This window comes from Chenopodium album, chromosome 17 (assembly GCF_948465745.1).
Source record: "Chenopodium album chromosome 17, dcCheAlbu1.1, whole genome shotgun sequence".
Classification (NCBI taxonomy): Eukaryota; Viridiplantae; Streptophyta; class Magnoliopsida; order Caryophyllales; family Amaranthaceae; genus Chenopodium; species Chenopodium album.
Window position 1 is genome coordinate 1,404,999 of NC_137850.1, and position 8,460 is coordinate 1,413,458.

Below are 8,460 nucleotides of genomic sequence, written 5' to 3' on the forward strand. Positions count from 1 at the left end.
TGCGTGTACTATACACCTACAACAAGACTTATAATTGAGTAACGAAATATCTTTTTAAAAAGAGATTGTCTAATCAACCTGTTATGGTAACAATAGATCTTTTTGATCAAAAGTACAAATTGCAGAAATAAACAACATCACCTGTAACAAGACGTCTCTTTGTTCCATAGCACTATTGCGTGCTGATCATAGTACCTAAGAGACCGCCTATTAGATACAGGCGGTCTCTTTTTGTATTTTGTATTTTTTTTCACGGAATGAGGGTACAGTTGTAACTCTATGTACCCCTAGATTCGACACTGATTTGTGTCGGTGGCGTATCCAGCTAGAAATTTCGAAGTGTGGATTCGAAATCTGAAAAAAAAAATGAAAATATACATATCAAAGATTTCTCAATTAAAATAAAAAATAAATTAAACTTATTATGTGCAAGACTCGAGTTCAAGGAGTCATGAAGTCACGGAGAGTGGTCGAGTGACTAACCCTTGATATCCAGCTACCTAAAATAGTTTGCAAAGTAAAAAGTACCATTGAGCTACACTTTTATATTATATTCATTTTAATACAAATATTAGATTTAAATGGGTTTTTTTTTCCTCGAAATTCAGTAGGTTCAACTTGAACCCATTTTGTATACGCCCCTGATCCGTGTATATGATTAACTCGAAAGTATTGCGGCATGGAGTTTTCAAACTAAACATTATATTAGATTTTGGGGTTATTTCTCAATATGGCGTAGATACCATTGGTCAACACATAGGGGCAAGAATTCCTAATTGTGTTAGGAAACCTAGTTACTCATTTTGTTTTATTAATTTTTTTTTTTAAAAAAAAATTGAGACGTAACTTTGATCATTAATATCTTTAATTGTCTATTTAACTAAATTGTACCAAATATCTTTTATTTCTAATGCAAAGCTCCAAATACACTTAATATCATGATAATAAGAGCATTCAATTAATAAATTTGTTATTATTATTTACATGATTGTGATTAGTTGTTTACTTGGTTAATATGTTTTTATTCAATAATTTGACTATTTTTTAATTTATTGAATGGACCACTAGGATCAAATTTTAAGGTTATATGCAACTTAATTTGATAAGTTGTTTTTGTATTGATGTAGGTTAAATCATGAAATCAAAAACACTTAATTTTTTTTTACAAAAAAAATTTAATAATCAACAAGAATATCGTCAAAACTCATCAAAGGATTAAAATGGAGGATGATTTTCTTAGAGATGTTTTTGGCAGTATACATAGAAAAAGAGATTGGGGTAGATTTTAGTGTTGAATCTTTGATTAATGATTTTGCTATTACGGAGTATGAAAAACGTAGAATACGATTTAACTAATTTGTTTAAATTAGTTTTAAATGTATAGTGTTTGATATGTTGATGTTTACGCTCAACACGCTCATTTTGTTGAGGCGTCCCTACACAAGATGTCTCAAATATAATTCCATTAGCAAAGAAATAGTTATGCAAGGAATTAAATTCCGTGTCATTATCACTACAGACAATTTTAATCTCATGCTCAAATTGTCGTTTCACCAAAGCAACAAAGTTAAGGAACATCTATTCAACCTCAGTTAATACGTTCACACTCCCTGTGAAAAATCATCTACTATAGTTAAGAAATAATGAGAACCACAAGTTGATGCAGTCTTGTAAGGCCCCCATAAATCAACATGAATAAGTTCGAAAATACAACCAACTCTATTCTTGCTATTGAGAAAACTACTTCTATGTTGTTTTGCCCGAGGGCATATATCACATGATTTATATTTAAGGCTCCTACTAGAAGTACTCACACGAGGAAGAAGTTGCAGAACTTTTCTTAAAGGGTGCCCTAATCGTTGATGCCACAACTCTGTCGAACAATCATTATCTATCTTTAAAGCCTTCACTCTTGAAACACCTCGGAAATAATATAGTCCATCCACTTGTTCACCAGCTCTGATTATCTTCCTCGTTGTTAGGTCCTGTATAACACAAAGTTTATCAGTAAATTGCATTACACAATTTGATTCATCACTCAATTGAGTTACCGAAATTAAATTGCAATTTAATTCATGTATAAATAATTACTTTTAAATGTATAGTGTTTATTTATAAAAAAAAAATCATGAATATATATATCTTTCAAGCTAAAATAATTAGTAAATGACAAATTTTCAAACATAGAATAAAAAATAATATGCCATTTGGGTACAAAATATAATTAAGATTCAATGTAAAATAAAATATGCAGTCGTAAAGGATAGAAAAAAAATATTTTAAGTTGGTTGATTATAAAATAAGAAATTTATTTTAGACTATATTGTTTATTATATTTAAATATAATTTTAAATTAATAAACCGTAATAAAGAGTGGAAAACCGTGCATGACACGAGATCTAACCTAGTTATGTTAGATTTTGGGGTTACTTCTCAATATGGCGTAGATACCATTGATCAACACATAGGGTGATACAATACTATTCCTTATTGTGTTAGGAAACCTAGTTACTCCCTTTGTTTAATTATTTATTTATTTTTTTATAATCGAGATGTAACTTTGACCATTAATATCTTTAATTGTCTATTTATAAAAATTGTAACAAAATTATATTATGAAAGTAGATATTGTGACGAATCTAATAATATATTATGTAACAACATTTATTTATTTTATAATACCAAAAAAATTAAGTGAAACATGACATGTGAATAGTACAAAAGTCAATTTAATGCATTTAAAAGTAAAAAAGAAGATAGCAAATGCGAAGGAGATGGAACTGAAGTACCTATAATGTTGATTGTTAGGGTTGGTGAGTGCGAGCGGAAACAAATTAAAGGTGTAAAAATTGGTAAATAATTAGGAGTAAGATAAAAGCAGGATATATAGAAAGAAATGGACACAATATTAAACGTTGGAAAAATTATAAAAAAAATTACCCACGAACGACGAGCACCCAAAAATAATTCCCTATATGAAAAATAAGAGAGTATAAGAAAATAGGAATAGTGAATTTGCAAAGAGGTAAATATACAAGGAAGTGTAGTATGTAGGAAGCCTAGTGTATGCAAGGGTGAAGCCGCGAAGGGAAGTGGGATAGTGGAGGCTTGGCCTCCTCGACCCAGATTTGCGGCCCATGAATCATATCTCTTGCCACCCTTAAAATTAATATATAGTATTAAAGACACATATGTAACAATTAATATAGTTTGTCATGATATTTTTTTCTCCTAGATGCTAGGTTCTTATCCCACTACTCACATATTTTAAAAAATAAAGATTCTTATTAAGATGAGTTTTGGTTTAATTTTGATAACTAGTGTGTGGCCCGGACGATATCTCGGGTGCTAGTTTGTATTTGCAAATTATTTAATTTGCTAATCAAATTCGACTGTTTAGATAGTAAGACCTGTTGGTTTTGAGGTTAAGTCTTGCTATAAACATTTTTTAGTTGTCAAACTCAAAAATTACATAATGGAAACAAATGGTGTAATGAGGCACAAATAAACTTATCTAAGTTAACTATAATTGTAACACCCTAGAAATTCCTTTATTTTAAAATACCTGTTTTGCCCTGTATAAAACTTTAAATAGGAATATCTAAGACATTACCGCCACCGTGAAAACGGTTAAGGCAAATATCAAAGATACACAGCGGAAGACTAATTTTAAAAACCTTTCCAAAACAATCCAACTTGAAAAGCTAACCAAACGAAAGTAAAGTTAAAACCAAAATGAGCGAAGTAAAATGAAAATCAACCTACAACTTGGAACCATTAAAGGCCCTTATTAAAAACCAACCCAAATCCAAACTTGATATTAGCTCCACATATAAATATTAGCATAAATAATTAAAGCAGAAACACATTGTAACTAATATAAACTAACATGATTCGCTCTTCACTCGTGCCCCATCATGAATATGTCTCAATACCTGAAAAGTTTATCTCTACTTGTTTCCACTACTCTCCATTAAAAATGGGTCATCATAGGGCCAAGATAATGACATGGCCAAATACACACACACACACACAATCAGCAAAGCTGAGTACATAAGTGTAAATTAGCCACACTGACATGCTTTCACCTATCAACACACACTTACCTCATTGCACCTGTTCACAAGCACACACACCAATCAACAAGACACAATGACTAGACAATAATTAATTCATTTTGCATTGATTACGCATCGAACGGCTTTCCACCTATTAACCTCCCCCAAATAAATTTGAGGTTAACTGGCACGGGAGCTAACCGTGCCATCGACAAAACCACACAAAGGTGGCGGAATTCCTGCGCATAATAATAAATAATAAAAAAAGGAATATACAGCGTCCTGTACTCCATTGGAAGTTATGGTTAAATATAAAACCCCATAACCCCCCCATTGTTCATACTCAAGGTATATACGTTTCAAGAGTTTTGGTGCGTAATCTCTTTCACTTTACGTTATTTACATATTATTAGACTTGGTGATGACTCTCAAAGCATAATAAGTCAATCAACAATAATTATTCAATCAAACAAATATACCAATTTAATTCTTGAATAATTAGTGACCACATCTTATTTATTGTTGAACCCTTTTTAATTCTACCTCAGTGTCAAAGACACCTTAAACGCATAATGCGCCAAAAATCCTATCCCTCGGTGTTAAAAACACCTTAAGTGCACAAAGTCACCAACATATAATTTATTCCTTGTGTACATAGACACTTATATAGCTCCTTCCTCATGCTTAAAGCATCAATAAAAATTATTTGAACCATAATAAAATTCCTTTTCAATATTCCAAACATAATTAAACATCTAGTTTAATTAATCATGCCTTCTAACATGCCATAAATAAAAATGTGGTTCAAACACAACATGCCCAAAATATAATTTTCCAATCCATAAACCATCACAAATAATTCATGCTTCACCATTCAATCACCAACACCATTAATTCACAATTCCATACATAAACCTTAGCATGATACTACTTGTAATTGATTGAAATCAAGCCTAGCATGATTCTACATCATCAAAATGTGCTAAGTACGCGAACGTACCTCGAATAAGCTCTTAAAATAACCGAGTACTCTACAACAATTCTCGAACCAAGTCACCTACATAAAGGGACAATAATACTATATTAATTACCCTTGTATACACAATTTCCAGCAACTTAAACTCACTTTAAATAACTTATAATAATCTGAAAATTATTTAAAAACCCCTAATTAAACTCCTTTTTAATGGATAATCACACCCTTTTATTAAAAATACAATTATACTACTTTAAATAATATTCCAACATTTTAAACTAATCAAAAATCCTTTAAAACTTCATCAAAATACATCTTTATACTTAAATTATTCATAGAAACATTAAATTATCTCTTACCCCTTTTATACTCAAAGATAAAATTTAAAGCATAAAAAAAAACTTCGTTAAAAATTAAAAACTGCCCGAAAATCATATTTAGAGGCTGAATTTGGCCACAAGAGGGTGGTGCTCACTACCAAAGGTAGTGATTCTTTCTTAAAACGTTGTTTCCACTCGAAAAACACTACTTTTTTTTTTATCAAAATCGGAGGAGTTTAGAACCTGATCGGGATTAAAACGAGATTAATATTAACGAACGGAAATCTAATTATTAAAACATGAATTTGCGTGTTCAAAATAAATCTGGAATTAAGTTAAACTAATAAGTAGTTGTAATCACCAAAATTTCAAAACATCATTACTATAAAAGCCCTAAATCAATTATTCATTAAAAACCCTAAAATCAACACTTTAATAATTAAAACCCTAACTTATAATTTTATGAAATCTGAAAATAAAACACTTTATTATTTAAAATTTACAATCTTTAATCATCAAAACATAATTATAATACTAATCAAACATACTTTGAGTAATTAAAACCAAAACCCATAAATAAAATCATCAAAATAGCTAGAATGAAAAGAGAAGAGAAAAGGGAAGAAGGAGGTGACCCGTGCTGGTGGTGGTCGGCTGGTCGCCGGCGGCTGCTGGGCGGCCGGAGGTGGCTGACGGCGGCTGGGGTAGGTGCCGGCAAGGTGGTGGCAGCAACAAGGCTGAAATTTGGGTGGGTTTATGTCACCCAAAACCCACGTAAATGCAAGAATAAAAAGAAAGAATAAGAAAAGGAAAAAGGAAAAGAAGAAAGAAAGAATAAAAATAAAAAGAAAATAGCTTACCTTGACCATTTGACCTTTTTGGGTGGTAAAATTTTGGGGATAAGTAGAGTATTTATAGCGTAGAGTAGGTAAGGGTAGGTTTGGGCTTCATAAAAATAATGGACTTAAATGATGAAGTAGGTGGCCCAAAAGTAGAAATAAGATGATTGGGTTCAATAAAGATGGGCTACGTTTGGATTGAATACTTATTGACCCAAATATAAATAAATAATTTATAATTAAAATAGTTTGACCCAAAATATATTTTATAATTAAATAAATAATTTATAAAATACATTAAAAATACAGGGTATTACAATAATTTTGTTGGATAAAAAACACAATTAATAAATGACTAAGATGGTAAGATTCATAACTTAAAACCTGTTGGTATTGATGAGTTCAAGTGTTGCATGTGAAAGTGACATGTCATGTTTATAATCACATTTTGCGCATATATTGATGACATGTCAAAATTGAAAAATGTGACACTTGGAACATATTCTGTTTTAGAAACGCTTCTTAATATATAAGTATAGACAAATCCCAAATGCCAAATATCCAAATACACTTAATACCATGATATAAATAAGAGCGTTCAATTAATAAATTTGTTATTGTTATTTACATGAACACTTCTATTTGTAATTAGTTACTTACTTGGTTAATATGTTTTTATTTAATGATTTGGATAATTTTTACTTTATTGAATGGACCATTAGGATCAAATTTTAGGGTTATATGAAATCAAAAACACTGTTTTTTTTTTTTTTTTTTTTTTTTTTACAAAAAAGTTAATAATCAACAAGAATATTGTCAAAACTCAACAAAGGAGTAACATGGAGGATGATTTTCTTAGAGATGTTTTGGTAGTATACATAGAAAAAGAGATTGTGTTAGATTTTAGTGTTGAATCTTTGATTGATGATTTTGCTATTACAGAGTATGAAAAAACGTAGAATACAATTTAACTAATTTTTTTTGTTTGTACAATTTTTTCCATCAATCTGTTGTTTAATAAGTTCGGCCCCAGGACTTGAAAATCCCGGCTTCGCCCCTGAGTGTATGGTATTGCTTCTTATGTCTGTATGTCTTGATTAAATTCCCATAACTCATATTTATAGTTGTGTAGATGGAGATTGAAAGAAATGACCGAAATATTCCAGAAATATGATATGCTAGCTAGTAGAAAAATCTAGAGAAATGAGGAGTAATACTAAACACTCTACGTGTATCTGGAAGCTTCTAGATCAGGAACCAATACCCATACCCCATCAAAATAATGGGCTTAGAAAATTTGGGCCATACCCAACATTGATAATAGTGTCCAAGATGAATTTGAGTACAAAGGTTTTGATAATTCTGACAGTAATCAAAGTTTGGACTTGTACAAATGAAATATGAAAGTGCTTAAACAAAACAATTGAACTAATCTTAGCAATAAACTGATATACTTCGTATGTATCATTGTATTATAGTGGAAGACAGCAAGAGCGAAGTTGATGCCTCTAAAGATGCAGATGTTGCTAGCTATCATAAGGATAATAGTGCCAAAGGTGAAGGCTTGGACATTGAACAAGAAAATAAACAAGGTAAATCCAAATTGAATTATAAAGAATTTCATGAACACTTAAAACAAGCCTAATTTAGATATCTGTAAGTTTGCATTTAGATGATAGCAGTAGCCAAGGTGAAGGAGTTGAACACAATTATCTTTCGCCTTATGAAGATGTTAGTGTTGAAGTCCAGGACAAGGGCGTTGGAAGCTTTACTTATGAACAAGGTACAAGCATAACTTTATAACAAGTTAACCAGTGGTTTATGGGAGGAAATACTGGTTGAGCTAACCAATGAAAGGGTTAGGTCAATAGGTCGGGAAAGGAGGGAAATTTGGGAATTTTTATTATTTTTTTTAAAATAAGTCATTTGACTAACACGTGATAGTTAACGCTGCACCATGCAAGTTCACCCAAGTACCTCTTACAAACAAAATGTAATTTAAAAGGTCCTTTTTTCCCAAATTTTTTACTTAAAAGATCATTTTTCAAAAAGTCAACCGTCCTTTTTCACAATTTTCTCTGTACAATATGATAATTTTCTCTGGTTAAGTGGACGGTTGGTAAGTTAAATGGTTAGTTTGCTTCTTTTGAGAAGAGAGAAATAGAGCATACAAATATAAAATGTTTCATGGCCTCATAATGTTGACCTAGAGAACCCCATAATAAGTGATTATTGACTAAATGGAATATGTGCAATGTAAAGTTCTA